The sequence below is a fragment of the Thermobia domestica genome, chromosome 11, assembly GCF_964235325.1.
Source record: "Thermobia domestica chromosome 11, izTheDome1.hap1.1, whole genome shotgun sequence".
In the NCBI taxonomy this organism is placed as follows: Eukaryota; Metazoa; Arthropoda; class Insecta; order Zygentoma; family Lepismatidae; genus Thermobia; species Thermobia domestica.
Window position 1 is genome coordinate 143770119 of NC_137464.1, and position 17095 is coordinate 143787213.

Genomic DNA, 17095 nt, shown 5'->3' on the forward strand with positions numbered 1-17095 from the left:
AAGACAAAGATTTTTACTTTATCGATGCCATAATAAGCATGATTGCTCAGACACTTAATCGAATAGTAACAATGAACTAAGAAATATGCAAATTACGTAATAAAGTTCGTCACTTCACACCTTAGCTTGTGCAGAGGTAGGGGAAGAGCCACACTACGCTGAATTCTTTCCTCAAATTAGGCTATGAGAAGAGAGATGTGGGCGACAAGCAGACACACACATAAACACTTGTAAGGGAGGAATTTTGTAACTTTACATGTCCTAGAATTTTGTCTCTGTGAGCGGCTGTATACCTGAGGGATGTTTAAATATTTTTTATTGTTATATAAATGGCTCTGGACGGGAATGTTCACTGAACAAGTTCGCACAGTGGGCAAGAATCCTGGCAATTATCACTGTTTAAAATTTACATTTCAATTTGCATTAAGTTTCCCAGTAGTTCACAAAGGGTTAAAATTGTTTTAAGTTCGCATGCACTGAAGTATTATAATCCGTGAGTTCACTCGCGAAAACGAAATCACGAAATTTGATACGATTATCGATACGAAGGACCATGTTGAACGACACAAGGGCCATTAATATAATGTCTTTTGTTCATTGAAAAATTTATTCACATTCCTTTCATTTACCCTTTTTTCTTTTACAAAAAAAAAAAATTGTCATGAATACAAATAGATATTTGATTACTTAGCCAAAACGAGTAAACAATTCAATGGAAATATTACAACTCACACACTCAATGAAATATTAAAGATTACATATGTAACAAAAATGCTAATATCGCATATTCAATTTAAAATGTTAATATCGTATATTCAACGCCTTGTTTATAACTCATAATACATGATAACACATAAACATATAAATTCTAACATATGTATTCAGAAAGGTAATGTATTATAGCACTATAATTCTATTTCGTTCATAGTATGTAAACATACACTTTTGTATAAAATTATATTTCATGTTTCTGAAATGAAATATAACTAGGCTTACGCGAGTACGTCACGCTCGTTGCACATTGTCCTGCCTGCGTAAAATATGGAAGACCCATCCCCAAAGATTTATAAACTTTTCCCGTCCCCGAAGCAAAGTGGAAAAGGACAGCATTTAAGGTTACATTTTTAAAATAATATAGTAGGGACTAATAAGAAAATTGCGTTTCAAACGCATTACAAAAATATGATTAAACCCAAACAGTGGAGGGATCTTTGCTTCCGTGTTTTAAGATTCAACTTATCTTGTTTTTCGTATTCAACGAAAAGATTAGTACAAAGTATATTAGTATTAGCATTTATTTTTTTCTAAACCCAATGGCGCGCCATGAAAGTGTGTCTGAATGTTAATAAAGCTGCCATAGCTTGCCACACCAATAGGGTTTAAAGATCCTCAGCTGCTTTGTAAAATCCCAGAGGCATGCCAATTACATAATGCAAAGACTTAATAAGCGAATGACTATACATTATTACTTAATCGATGCATTATTATTTTGATTTCGAAAATATATTTACTAAAATTTTAAACTCTTATAGATTTACTACTTAACGAAATAGTTTCTCACCAAAAGTTTGGTTTATTCAGAGAATATACTTTTCATTTTGTAGTAAAAGATTGCAACACAGTGATAAAATATCAAAATATTTCGAGTGATCTACCACATCTTCAACATTTAAACTTATTTTGATTTTAGATTTACCTCACTGAATTTTTATCTGATTCACTTTAGTACTTCAATAGAGCACTGTATTCTTTATAATTTGAAAGCACAAATGGTTTTTCACTTTGGGTGCATTAATAAAATAAAATATTACATTTAACAGCACAAAGCATATCTTTGAAGCAGCAAGGTTGAAATATCTAAAAAAATGCACTACTCTAGATTATTTTCTTACATATTTTAAAATGCAAATAATACCATTAGATTTAACCAAATTAGTTATATAATTTATAATTGTAAATATTCAAAAATATCATTCGAAAATTTTCGCGAGTTTATTTATTGCTTATTTAGCCATAGTATATTCCATGACAATAATGTATATTTTAATTAAAATTTGTTTTATTTTAATTTCCGAAATTTTCTAAAATATTGACTGTAAAACGAAATACTTATTGAATCGAGAATAATTACTAACACCAAATGGAAAATATCTTACTTCAGATTACTTTGACAACTTCTAAGCATAAACCAAAGATTTCATTTTCGGGTCTAGGAAAATTCGGTGTAGGAAAATTCGGTGTAAGAAAATTCGGTGTAAGAAAACTCGGTGTAGGAAAATTCGGTGTACAGAAAATTCGGTGTACGGAAAACTCGGTGTGGGGAAATTTTGGTGTACGGTAGATTCGGTGTAATACATATTGCATATTACTACTTACAATAATTTACGACATTTCATATTGTGAAAACGAAAACCATATAATGTAACGAATAAAATGTTATTACCTATTTCAAGAAAAGCAAATTTATTTTTCTGCCTTGAGTCCAATACCTCTTGCATGTCTTTTGCGGGGTATTACTATAAATTACTTTTCATCACACAATGAAGCTGACACTTTTTGTCAGAAATAAAACAATTACAACTATAAGTTCAGAGAATAGTTATAGGAACAACTAAAAACACCTTTCCTATATAGTACATCATAGAACATATACAAAGTGATTCTTTTAAAACTCACGGATTTCATTTGGGGGTCTAGATTTTCTAACTGAAGTCCGATTTTCATGCGGTTTGTGGCAAATGATCAAGGAACGTTGGAAGATTTATGGAACTATGCTTACTGGTTTACATTCATTTGGGGTAATATAGGCCGCGCCTCTAGAAAAGCAGCAAATATTCGCCACTGTACCGAATTGGAATTAGGTGAGGTGCGGTATGGAGATTTGAGTTTCTTCGTTAGATGGTAACCTCGCGACGGTCAATAAGAAACAGGAAACTGGGCCTTCGTATTGAAAATTATGCTGTGCTACTGTACCAATATGATCAGGACGCAGTTACAATAATGTACTCTTTGGAGCAACGTGATTTTATCGTTAAAAAGATTTTAGAGGCCGGGATCTGTTGTTGCTACGCAAAGGGCAGCTACACGCAACTTTGCCTCACGTTCTGCCCCAAACAGGAACATAATATGGTCGCTAGTGAATAAATTGCAGGAAACAGGATCTCTTCTGAGTAAGGCAGGGAAGCATCGGACACCGCTGGCGGATGTTGTTGGACATAAAACTTAAAGATTTCATTTCATTTCACTAACACTTAATTTGTATTCTCACTAACACTTAATTTGTATTCTTCAATTTCGCTTCAAATATCCAATATCTCATTCGAACTGTAACGTACAATGGCGAATATTTGCTGTTTTTCTTGCGGCCTGCTCGGTATTACCCCGGATGAATTTAAACCAGTAAACATAGTCCCATAAACCTCCCATTCTCCCTTGATAATTTGCAACAAACCGCATGAAAACCGGACTTTAGTTGGAAATTCTAGAACCCAATGAATCCGGGAGTATCACTCTGCATATACATATGTAAGATGCAAAAATATATTGATCAAAAAAGTCTTAGTGGAAAGGGCAATATAAAGCAGGGTGGTTTTATTATATAATATTTGTACAAATAGTTTAATTCTCCTCCAATCAGACACTTTAGTTTGTTTGCCTTAAGGTAAACAAGTACTGCAACCCTATTGACTCCTTATTGACTTCTCCTCCAATCAGGCGTAGATACTTTAGTTGAGGCATTTATTTTTACACCTTTGAGTAACATAAATAAACTATTTTATGTCGTTTTTGAAGAATTTAAATTTAAATATTTATTTATAAAATATACATAAAATCGTCAGAACATTTTTGAAAAATCTACAATTTTCAACTTTACCCGTCTAGTAACCTACTTTTTTTTTTTTTTTTTTTTTTTTTTTTTTTTTTTTTTTTTTGAAATATAAAATTCTAGGAGACATCCTTCAAAACAGCATAAAAACTTAAGTTTTAAATGAAATGTCGATTTGTATCGATGATCGCTTCGCTAAATCACACAAACGGACATCAATAAACAAATTTCTCGTCAGGTAAGGGCCATGAAATGCTAAAATCCGTCGAAATCTAGAATTCAAATTATTTCACGATCACAATTTTTCAAAATTTGGTATAGCAGACAGTAAAAGTACGTTCTACACAAAGTTTGAACTTAAAACTAATACGCTCATTTATGCTCAAAGTTAAGTTTTTAATAAATACTACTGTCTACTACAACGAATCTTTCTTTACACCGAACATTCTCCACACCGAGTTTTCCGTACACCGAATTTTCTGTACACCGAATTTTCCTACACCGAGTTTTCTTACACCGAATTTTCCTACACCGAAATTTCTTACACCGAATTTTCCTGCTCCCTTCATTTTCCATAGTCTGGCTCAAAAATATAGAGAATGGGTAAACCGGCTACAGAGTATTTTCGATTACCCAATCCCTTTTCGTATTGTATTTATTACAACGTAGTACGTTAGAATTTTCATTTGACATTTAGTTTTAAGCTTAACTGTCGAGTGTGGTATATCTTGATTACTAGTAATGTATGATTGCGATATTCTGCTTTTACGTACTTTCAGTGTTGCGCAAGTATGTAAATCAGCTGCTATAACACTGCCAATGAGTTTAGCTAAAACTTTTTTCACTTGAAAATACCTGTGGTTCTTGGTATCAGCTTGATTTTACTTTTCGTACTGTATAAGACCTTTTTCTTACGGCTATTTCTGATTGCAACACCAAAATTGTTACTTTTCAATTTTCTGCAATGTTATTTGGTATGGTACAACATAGTGATAGGTGCATTGTCAATCTGTATCTTGTGACTAACCTTAACATCAGTTCTTTTGCGTTTATTAAATTTTGATTTTGTTGACTTATTGTTCTTACATTGTGCCAAAACGGTGCGTAAATTAACCTTACTGTTAGAACATTCAATGGCGGATATGCAAGCTATAGAGTCAAGCTGAATGACAATTCATAATTTGGAAAATACTGCACACGTTCAACATGAACGTTTCGTGTAACAAACTTTTGTGTAGAGAGTAATTTAACATGCCATGTATATACCATAGAGAATACAGGAGGCCGTACTAACGAACATTCGTTACTAACAGGTGGCATTGAGCTGGAAAGGGAATTGGCTGATCCACCAACTTCCTATTACATAAGGAAGATGCGCAAACCTTAATTTCGTCTGCTAATACAATTCTAATATCGCACTTAATTTTCTTACTAACGGTCGCATGGACCAAGATCGCACTACGAGAAAAGCCTATTCCCTTTTTCTTAACTTTTGCGGTGTTTACACATATATTGACTGTTTCGCTTTTTACTTTGTTACCCTGAGAAGAAACACAAACATTTCTTAAAACACACGTATTTTCCAATTTGGATACAATACCTCGTAACTGTTTGCTATTTTCATTTAACAAATGAAATAATTAGTTCTAAGAATTATTTTCGCTTTCTTTTTTATTAACGTTAACAGAATGCACCTCACAGATATTAGACAACCTACTTTTTTTTTTTCACGAGTATTTTTGTACACTTCAGTGTTGTCAACAATAACATCCCATTTTCTTTTGAGATTCCAAGTTCAAAAGTTGGGAGGAGAACTAGAACGAACATATGCTAACGTGTCAACATTACATTCATCAGCAAACTTGACTTTATTGACGATTATATTTTGATTTTTGGCGTGACCTACGTTTGAAGTAGTAGTATGTACACTGGCATTCTTACTACATTTTTAAGAATGGATTTAGTAGTACCAAGTGCTACTCCTGGTGAATCTTCGGCTTTAATTGATACTTCTTTCTTTTCATTACAATTAGGCCTACTTTCGTAATGACTAGTACTGTTAATGTCATTGGAATATTTTCTATGAATTCTTTCTATTATTAATTCAATGGCTATTTTTGATATTATTGTCGTTACCATGTAATTTCAATTCTTCTAACGTAATTAAAATTATACTTTTGCCACACGCACATTTTTCTTTCAATTTTTGATATTGGGTAGTTTTCCTTAAGTACATTTCTTTTTCAAAATTCTTTCTGTACTAACAATTGAGATTGAACACAAATTCGCCAGTTGCTTGTTTGGCAACTCTTCTCAAATTATTAGGTTCATTATGAGTACCTAACACGTTTTCAAATTCGGACTGTAAACTAACGCTATAGTTGTATTTTTCTATAATACTTGCATTATTTACCTCTATCTGTGTCCTGATATTAATCAGGTTCAAAGCCAACCTGTATATTTCTAAAATACGCAGAAAAAATTGAAATTAACACATGAGCGTAAGAATGGAAATAGCGCTACACATTGGAGCAGTACGATGAAATATTTTTCCTACAAAAACACTAGTCCCTGAATTCTTCTTTTTAAATCCTTAATTTCTGCTTTTATTTCTAATTTGAGTGTATTGAGATCTGTTCGTATTTGCTGAATGGCGTCTTTGGTTACTTGCTGAAACCTTTCGCGTTTATTACTCAATTCAGTTAACTCAGTTTTTAGGGTAGTCACTTTATTTGAGAGTTCAATATTATTACGCTGGACATTTTCATTGTTTGACTATTTTCGGGAACATTGCACGGTCACAAACAGAGGGCCATAGCTACCATACGGCTAAACCACACTACATACGTACTTCGTTGATTTGCCTCGAGAGGACTCCCAAGTTGTCAGTCCAGGTCATTCCGATGCACAAGGAGTTAGCACTGAAGAAACATTGACTGCACAACCAACAAACAATACATCACCATTGAGCAGACCTACCTTGTCTGTCAAAGTCATCCGTGAAGTTAAAGTGGGTAACTACAAGTTGTGTGTTGTGAATCACGTTCATAGTGTAGTGTGTTGTGACAATGGTCCATTACACCAATCAGGACAGACCGAGATTATTTTTGTGTATGGAGAAGCACATGGAAATGATAGGCAGGCAGCCCGATTATACAACGATCGATATCCAAATAGACGCCAACCGCATCATACAACATTTGCAACGCTGCTTCGTCGTCTGTGTGAGAGCGGAACGTTTCACCCTGCCATGTATGACACGGAAAGACCACGTGAGGAACGCACTGTGCGTGCCGAAGAACGTATTTTACAAGTGCTCGATGACCCGAGTGTAAGTTCCAGGGAGCTTGCCCGTCAGCATAATGTCAGTCATGAGAGGGTGTTGTCGATCCTTCATGCCAACAATTTTACCCCTATCATTTGCAACGGGTACAGGGTCTATCGCCAGGGGATTTTCCTCCCAGTCTGGACTTTTGTAATCACGTTCTCCATTTGGTGGCAACAACTGTCGGTTTTCTCTCCTCAATTTTGTTCACAGATGAAGCCCAATTTGGAAGGGATGGTATTCAGAATTTTCATAATAGTTATCTGTGGTCTGTGGATAATCCACATGGAATGGTACAGGCCCGCCACCAGCACCAGTTTCGTATCAACGTTTGGGCAGGGATTCTGGGTGACCATCTCATTGGACCAGTTGTTCTTCCACAACGACTCACTGGGCCTATCTATTTGAACTTCTTGCACGAGATACTTCTTACACTGTCGAAGGATGTGCCATTGGTCTTACGACAACGTGTGTGGTATATGCACGATGGTGCCCCGGCGCATTTCTGTCGCCCCGTGCGTGATTATTTGAACACTTTTCCCGGGCAAGTGGATCGGCCGTGGCGGTCCTATGTCATGGCCTGCCCGGTCGCCGGATTTAAACCCTCTGGATTTCTATTTATGGGGCCATCTCAAAACTGTTGTTTATGCTACTCCGGTACCTGATATCCAAACGTTGGAACAATGCGTCCGAGCCGCTTGTGACGCTGTGCAAAAACCAGACACGTTTCGACCTGTGGCCGGTCTGTGCGACGACGTCTGAATGCCTGAGTTCAGAGTGGTGGACATCATTTTGAACATTTTCTTTAGTGTTGCCTCATGTAAGACTGTTGTAAGACTTCTGAAACCTTTAGTGTCATTTTTTGTGACACTTATTCATCACGGACACCAGTACGAGCTGTAGTGTATCTTCCTTGAAAATACAGTCCATGTTTGCCTGTACGCATGCTTACTTTTGTCCATGTCTTCCATGCCTCAGTTGCCTACTCGGTAGGGCCTACAGCGATTCTCGGCCCTGCAATGTCTGCGTACTCTGCTTGTTGCGGAACCGCTGTACCAACACCCATGTCCGGCGGTGTTCCTTTGAATTAGTCCCCGACGCTGCAATGGGGAATCCCCACTTTTCCAGCTCTCACCCCCACAGTGCGTACGTAAGCCATACGTAACACGTCATAGTACATACGTCTGTTTCACTTTTCACTTCCCCTACCATGTCTGCTTATGCTGAATCCCGTTCTTCCTGCATGGACTCCCATTGCGCAGTTCCATCTGCTCCATTCAGTTTGCACATTAGTCCCTTGGTTTTCTTTCTCATTTTGTAGACCGACGTCACTATCAATTCGTTCGGGAGATATTCTACTTTACCCACGGTGTGTGGGCGATCTTTTGCTCGGTTCCTGCTGGAACACGCCGCCTCTTTCGACTTCTGTCCATGACTTGTTTCCAGTTGTGGAGTCACCTCCCGAAGTGTATTCACCCACACTTCATATCCACAACTTCATTGTTGGTCACCATCAGTACCTGATGGTTATGCAACCACACATACCTAATATGACGCGTCCATCAATTCGTCTCTGAGATCTCGACATGGTTATAACTAATTATAGTTACGAGGTGGGAAACCTATCCATTCACGCCTATTTTGACGTATCTTTACCTGACAGTTTATCCGGGAGTGCCTACGCTTCTTTGGGGAATCCCTTATGCACTGATTTCATGATTGCGTCATACCCACTTTGAATAGAGCAGGTTTCGTTCCTTTGAGGTGACCATGCCGCCTTCCCTCTATCATTCGAAATAGAGAAGGTATAGCGCTCTAAAGTGTATTTTGCTACGTTTTCGGCATCATGTAGCTCCGAAACTATGTGTCCTAGAAAAAAGTGCAAAAGGACTTTTTTTTTTCGTGTTTCGGTGTCGGGAATCACCTCCCGAATTTTGCCGGTGGAGTTTCCTACCACCCTGTATATTAAATATTCATCTGTTATTTTTTTAAATGAAATTTTGTAAATCTGATATATATCTTTTCATAGTTTGTAGTTTCCTTCAGTCTATTTTCCGGCACAGAAGATGCTATTTCACTGTATTCAATGACAAGTTAAACCTAAATATTTAAAAAGTATATAAGGAAATATTCCGTAAAATGTTTCAAGCCACTTACTGTTCACAAGCACAATGTATTTATTTATTGCCAACACAACAGGCTATAGCCCAATTACAGTAACATTACTTAATTACATATTCGAAACTCTTGATAACGGCATTTCTAAATTTCTTAGGAGACGTATCACACATATCCAATTCCTTGTTATTTACATACATTTTATTATACAAAGATGTTGTTCTCCAGATTGGATATTTCATCAATATATTAGTTTTTTTTTTATTTTTTTACAGTAATAGAGGCCAGTATTTTTACGTGTTTTTAATGAAGGAACATGAAAATTCAATTAAGAAACTAAATCAAGACAGTCCAAAATATTTTGAGTTATTTTCTGACTGAATAATAAATCAATCATAAGACGTCTTTGTTCTAGTGTTGTAAAATGAAAGTTCTGAAGGATGGTTTCATAGCTGTCGTTAATAGGATAAATATGAGTTTCTTTGTAAATTAAAAATGTAAAAAAAAAAAAAAAAAAAAAAAAAAATACTGTGTTCTTTCTAATTGCGTACGATTTTTTATTTGAGATTATTCCTAATTGAGTAGAAGCATACTCTGACTTTGAACGAACATATACATTATACAACTCTTCTAATGTGTAACAGTTCGTAAATTCTTTTCTTGTTCTAGTTACGAATCCTAATAGCTTTAATGCTTCACTTGTTATATTTACAATAGAACTGTAATGTGTTATATTGACAGTTGACAATGTCAGTTAAAAAGAGAAGTACAGGTGATTTTCAAACTAGTGGAAAAGAAAACAGAAAAAATTAGATGCACATAATTTCATGTTGTCTATTGTCTCAAATCGTCTTTGTCACAAACAAATTTTATGGGGGAAATCGGAAACTACAAGACAAAAATGTACAAGTATAATTTCTTCTTAACTTTTTCTTTACTTTACATTTCTCGAAAAAAAATTAGTCTTTTACAGAAGTTCTAGGTAGAGACTATATCAGGTCTTCACCACCATTGAGGAGGTATAAAACTCCTTTCCGTCAATATCTGTCGACTCTGGTTTGGTATAATCTGGTAAATTACCACGTTCTTTCTTTGCTTTGGATGAATTTGCGTCAAATGTAGCTTCAATTTGCGCTTGCTTCTAGGCGCATCGACGTGACAGCGCATTTGCAGGAGAGTAGTGAACAAACTTGGAACAAGTGGCAGTGTACATATTTCTTGTCGATTTTGAAAATCTCAGCTATTTTCGCGAGCTGAAGGACTAAATATGAGTAGTAATGGCGACACCTGGCCTAACTTTGGACTTTGACCCCGACCTTTGTGACGTCATAGGTCAAAGGTCAATGACCTTGGCCCGGGGTCAATGACCTAGGGGTACATAGGACCACCCCCTCTAAATTTTGGGAGGGGTACCTTGGCCCACCCCCTAAATTTGGGCTGGGGTACATAGGACCACCCCCCTTAAATTTTGGAAATTGCCAAATCTAAAAATTGGGTGTGGTAGCCTAGGACCACAGTATGTACCTCTATCAGTATTGGGTGTCTATGTCGTTCCCTTTTATGAGTAAAAAATTGCCAAAAATTCAAATTTCGGAGGTTTTTGACCTAATTTATCCCCTTTGATGAGGTGTTATTACCTTATATAGTTATATGGGCGTATACAGGGGTCCATTACCTTTCATAAGACATGGGTATATTAATGCCCCCCTTGAAAAATTTGGGAAGGGTACCTTGGCCCACCCCTTAAATTTTGGAAATTGACCAATTTAAACATTGGGTATTATAGTACAGGACCTTAATATGTATTATGATAAATTTGGGTGGTCCACCTCATTCCCTTCTAGGGGTACAAAATTGCCAAAAATATAAACGTAAGCAATACGTTATACCACGTGTTTGGTTTTTGGTCCATTTTATCCCCCTTTGATGAGGTCCTATTACCTTATATAGTTATATGGTCATGTATAGGGGTCCATTACCTATCATAAGACATGGGTATATTGGTGCACCCCTTTAAAATTTTGGGAGGAGTACCTTGGCCCACCCCTTAAATTTTGGAAATTGACCAATTTAAACATTTGGTATTATAGTACAGGACCTCAATATGTATCATGATAAATTTGGATGGTCCACCTCGATCCCTTTTAGGGGTACAAAATTGCCAAAATATAAATGTAAGAAATATGTTGTACCACGTGTTTGGTTTTTTGGTCCATTTTATCCCCTTGGATGAGATCCTATTACCTTATATGATTACAGGGATCTATTTCATATCATAAGACATGGGTATATTGTTGCACCCTTCTTAAAATTTGGCAAGGGGTACACTGAAATTGTCCAATTTAAGCATAGTACAGGACCTCAATATGTTTCGGTGAACCTATTACCAAATTTTTTTAGTACAACCACGTGTTTGGTTATTGACTCAATGTATCCTATTTGATAAGGTATGGACGGGTATCCCCTTTCAATTTGGTATAACCCTTCGGGTGTAGTACAGTCACGTGAACGATGATTTGGTTTTGATGCGCGACGAGGTCCCTGGTCAATGTTTTCTAGGAATTAGGTGGAAACTTTGAACAAGATTCTTGGCATTTAAAACTTTTTTTTTCAACTTTTCAAACTAAAAAAATCAAAACAAAAAATTGAAAACGAAAACTTTTAAACAAAAATCTTGAAACTAAAAAATTTTTCAAAACAAAAATTTGAAACGAAAAATTTTGAAACGAAAACATTTGAAACAAAAATTTTGAAACGAAAAATTTTCAACAAAAAAATTTGAAACGAAAAATTTTCAAACAAAAAATTTTGAAACAATAAATTTACAAACAAAAAATTTCAAACGAAAAAATTTGAAAAAAATTTGAAACAAAAAATTTTCAAACAAAAATTTTTGAAACAAATTTCAAAACAAATTTCAAACGAAAAATTTTCAATTAGAATTTAAATCAGTGATCAGCTTTCACGGTTAACCGTTAAACTTTATCCGGTTTCTAACTATTCGATTAACAAATAAACGGTTTTCAACTATTCGATTAACAAATAAACGGTTTTCAACTATTCGATAAACAGATGAACTGTTTCTTTCCTTTTCACACCAGTGAGTGCAAGAATTGTTGTACTCTCTTTAAATACGCATCATTTTTGAAACAAGGTGTTAGTGTTCATCATGGATACACAATGGAAACATCCATTTACCTGTATTCTCGCAGGGCCTAGTGGGTGTGGAAAAACGTATTTTGTGAAGCGATTACTGTCACATCTCCCAACCATGATCAATGCAAAATTTCGTAAGATATACTGGTATTATGCAGAATGGCAAGACGTGTATTCAACAATGCCGGTTCCAGTAGAGTTTCACGAAGGACTTCCACGAATGAAAGATTTTCAGCCTCAAGATGGACCACATTTGATTATTATTGATGACCATATACGAAAAGTGAATAGTGATATTGTTGATATGTTCACAAAAGGATCACATCATCGAAATATTAGTGTGATTTTTATAACACAAAATGTATTTCATCAAAGTAAAGCAAATAGAAATATGAGTTTAAATTGTTCGTATTTGGTGTTGTTTAAAAATCCACGTGACAAGTCACAAATCAAGCATATGAGTTATCAAATCATGCCTGAGCATCCACTGTTTCTACAAGAAAGTTATGCAGACGCAACAAGAAATCCACATGGTTATTTACTGATGGATCTTAAACAAGATACACCCGATGAAATGCGATTTCGTACAAATATTTTTCCCGACGATTTGCATCATTATGTTTACGTACCAACAAAACATGTTTAAATTATTGTGCATGTGAAAAGAATGACTTAGTCTGCCACGATGTCTCCTACAGTGAAACACGCTGATCTGCTACGTGCTCTGCACAAAGCTAAACCAAGATTGCGTAAAGCTATTATTGCCAATGCAGACGCTTCATTAATTCATAGTATTTGTGAATGTTGTTATAATGTCTTAAAAGGCAATGTTCCACTGACAAGTGCGCAGAAGTCAAGATTAAAGCGTTACAAGAACACGCTCCGCTATCTCGTAGACAATACAAAATCATTGGATAAAAAGAAGAAACATTTAGCCGTACAACAAGGAGGATTCTTACCTGCATTACTTGCACCTATTGTAGGAAGTGTGTTATCCAGTATTTTGTTTAAACAATAAACTTCATGGAACATAGCAAGAAGATGGTTTTAGTGACACCAGAAATGCTTCAACGAATGCATGCATCATCATCCCGTGTGAGTGAAAATCGAGAATCTAATCTCGATCGTGAAATGCAATCTATATTGAATACATCGTATCCAAGTGATGAAGAAAAATGGAATCAGTACAATAGAATATTACAGAAATATCTTTATGTGATACGTAAACAAGAAGAACCAATACCACTTACAATTACATCAATGAAACCTGATGGTGACGTCCCGAATGTTGACGATAGCACGAAACAAGAAATTTTAGCCGCAATACCACAAATGTATCGTAAGAAAGCCGAACTACTATTCCGTCGTTACAAGATGACGCAATTACGTGGGATCATAAAGGAACAGTGTACATCAACGATAATAAACTACATGGATCCAATATTGTAGATTTAATGTGTGATGTGACTCGACCGAGGAAACATTCTAATCCTCAAGGCTGGGAATTGTTTTGCAACTACCTTGCATCGTCAAACACACCTCAAGAATTGATTGGTAATCCACGAAGATTAAACTATATTGTCAAGCATAATAGTACAACAGCATCTGAAGGATCTGCACCACCAAAACCGGCACCTGAATTATTTTCTTCCGGAGAAGAAGAAGAAGAAGAAGATGATGATGATGATGTTTTAGAAGTCCGACCAAAAAGAAAACGTATTATTCCACAATGGTCAACGTACAAACCATGAACAAAAAGTTGAAATCCATTTATTACAATCCAGCACATCCTGCATCATTTTCTACTGCAAAGAAATTATGGCAAGCCACAGGAAAATCTATACCTCTAGCCAAAATAAAACTTTGGTTAAACAAACAACCTACCTACACGTTACATCGTCCTGTACGTCGTCGTTTCCGTAGAGATTTTTATCTTGTTAACAATATTGATGATCAATGGGAATGTGATTTAAATGATTTACAATCACTTCAAAACTATAATGACAATTACCGCTATATTCTTACAGTGATTGATGTGTTTAGTCGGTACGGGTGGGCTGTACCACTAAAATCAAAAAGTGCCGAGGATATAGTGAATGCATTTGAAATGATTTTCCAGGACAGGAAACCAATTGTGCTACGTAGTGATCAAGGAACTGAATTTACCAACAAGACAGTACAAAAGTTTTTCAGGAAACACAATGTGCAACATGTTACAACAAAGGATCCAGATATTAAAGCCAGCATCGCAGAAAGATTTAATCAGACATTGAAACATCGTATGTGGAAATACTTTACCAAATATCAAACATACAATTACATCAAAGTATTGCCTTTACTTGTAAAAGCATACAATGAAAGTCGGCATTCCAGTATTAAAATGGCACCTGCAAACGTTTCTCAGGACAATTTACTGGAGGTGTGGCATAACTTATACGACAAAAAGCTACAACGTTCAAAACAAGATACGGATTTATCTGTTGGTGATACTGTTCGTATAAGTAAAACAAAACGTATCTTTGACAAGGGTTACCTCGAGAACTGGACTTGGGAAATATTTAGAGTAAAAGCCATTGTACCAAGAAACCCACCAGTGTATCGACTAGAGGATTTAAATCATCAACTCATCGATGGTGTTTTCTACAGAGAAGAATTACAACCAGTACCACTCCCTTCGACGTTCCTCATCGATAAAATATTACGTACAAGAACAAAAGGTCGCAGAAAGGAGTATCTCGTCCAGTGGAAAGGATATCCTTCCTCATTCAATTCGTGGATCCCTGCAACTTCATTGAAGAAGAAGAAGAATGGAACCTGATCAAGATTTTTACGTTACACTTCCCAGTAATAGTTCCATGGATTATTTTCCAGAAAATACATTGACTTCATATATTACGAAATTACAACGACGTGTAGAGTTTCGCCAGAAATGGGATGTGGCAATTGTAGAGATTCATTATCCACATTCTTTGCTGAACATTAACAGTAAAAACAATAAAATATATTACAAATCATCAAGTAGTAATGATCAAGAACCGTGGAAGGTTGTAACGATCCCTGTACGCTATTATAACAATATACGGGATCTTATTCATGCAATTAATATACATCATAAAGAAACCAATTTATTTATATCTCATGACGCAACTAATAATATATGCCTCATAAGACATCCCAAAAAGGAAATCCATACTTCTGTACAATTGTCACCAAGTGTTAGTTTAATGCTTGGATTTGAACCAAAAAGTGATTTAAAAGATATGGAAAAGGGACAATATACACCGGATGTACGATTAGGCTTACCATCACAAATGTACGTCTATTGTGACATTATTGAATCTGTCATTGTTGGAGATACAATGGTACCCTTGCTACGAATTGTCAACATGGATCCTGTGAATCATACTTTTGGAAGTCACGCAGTACAAATCTTTAATCCTGCACATTATGTTCCGGTGGAAAAAATGAATTTTGAGCAAATACAAATCGATATAAGGGATAGCACAGGTCATCGTATGCCATTCACCTTTGGAACGGTGTGTACAAAACTACATTTCCGTCGTCGTCGTCATGACTGATCCGTATTTGCAATACTACCAAAAACAAGCGTTATCCGGTATCGGCAACGTCTATGTGGGAAGTCCCTATCAAGCAGGACATGGCATTGGAAGTTTCCTTGGTGGCTTATTTCGTTCAGTGTTACCACTTGTGAAGCAAGGAGCTAAAACTGTGGGAAAAGAATTATTAAAATCAGGTGCCAATATGATTAATGATGTGGTGATCTCGAATCAACCGCTGGAAGAATCGTTTCATCAACGTATGCAAGAGGCAAAATCAAATTTACAAGAAAAAGCTAAAAATAAGTTGAAAACTATGCTGGGAAGTGGATATCATAAACGAAAATGGGATGACTGCTCTCAGTTTGAGGTTGACCTTCCAACGATCAACAACATCATCAATCCTACGAAGAGACGTAAATTATCACATAAGAAGAAGAAGAAATCATTGGCATCGTCACCAGATATTTTTGATTAATTCAACGATGGCTTTCTTACATCATCAATCCTGTGAATGTGTAAAAAGTGAATTGGACATTTTCTCAACGTTACCTACGCAAACCAGTGTTCTGGACAATCGTATTATAGGCTACAAACCAATTAGTTCAATAGCTGAAAATTCACCAATAGAATTTGTAGTGAGTGGTAGCAGTGATGAATACATTGATTTGCCACAAACCTTATTGTACATCCAAGCACAAATTGTGAAACCAGATGGTTCCTCCTTCACCAATACGGATAAAGCAATTGCACCTGTCAATGATTTTTTAAATGCTATGTTTAGTGAAGTACAAATCTACTTGAACAATAAACTGATTTCATTTTCGTCACATAATCATCCATATCGTTCGTACATGGAAAAACTGCTCAATTATAGTGATGGAGCTAAAAATACACATTTACAAACAGCAATGTGGTTTCAAGATACGGCTGGTCATATGAACGCAACCACAAGTGAGAACAAAGGATTTCAACAACGCTATGAACTGACAAAACAAAGTATGAAATTCGATATGATTGGACATCTTCATTGTGACATTTTTAATCAAGATAAATTTTTAATTCATGGAGTGGAATTACGCGTGAAACTTATTCCTGCAAAACCAAACTTTT

At 35.8% G+C, this 17095-nt stretch overlaps 1 protein-coding gene across 2 annotated transcripts in view; it reads left to right on the plus strand.

The window, feature by feature from the left end:
* The window catches only part of LOC145664466 (meteorin-like protein), a 389001-nt gene that overhangs the window by 326669 nt on the left and 45237 nt on the right, over nt 1-17095 (plus strand). The window lies entirely within an intron of this gene.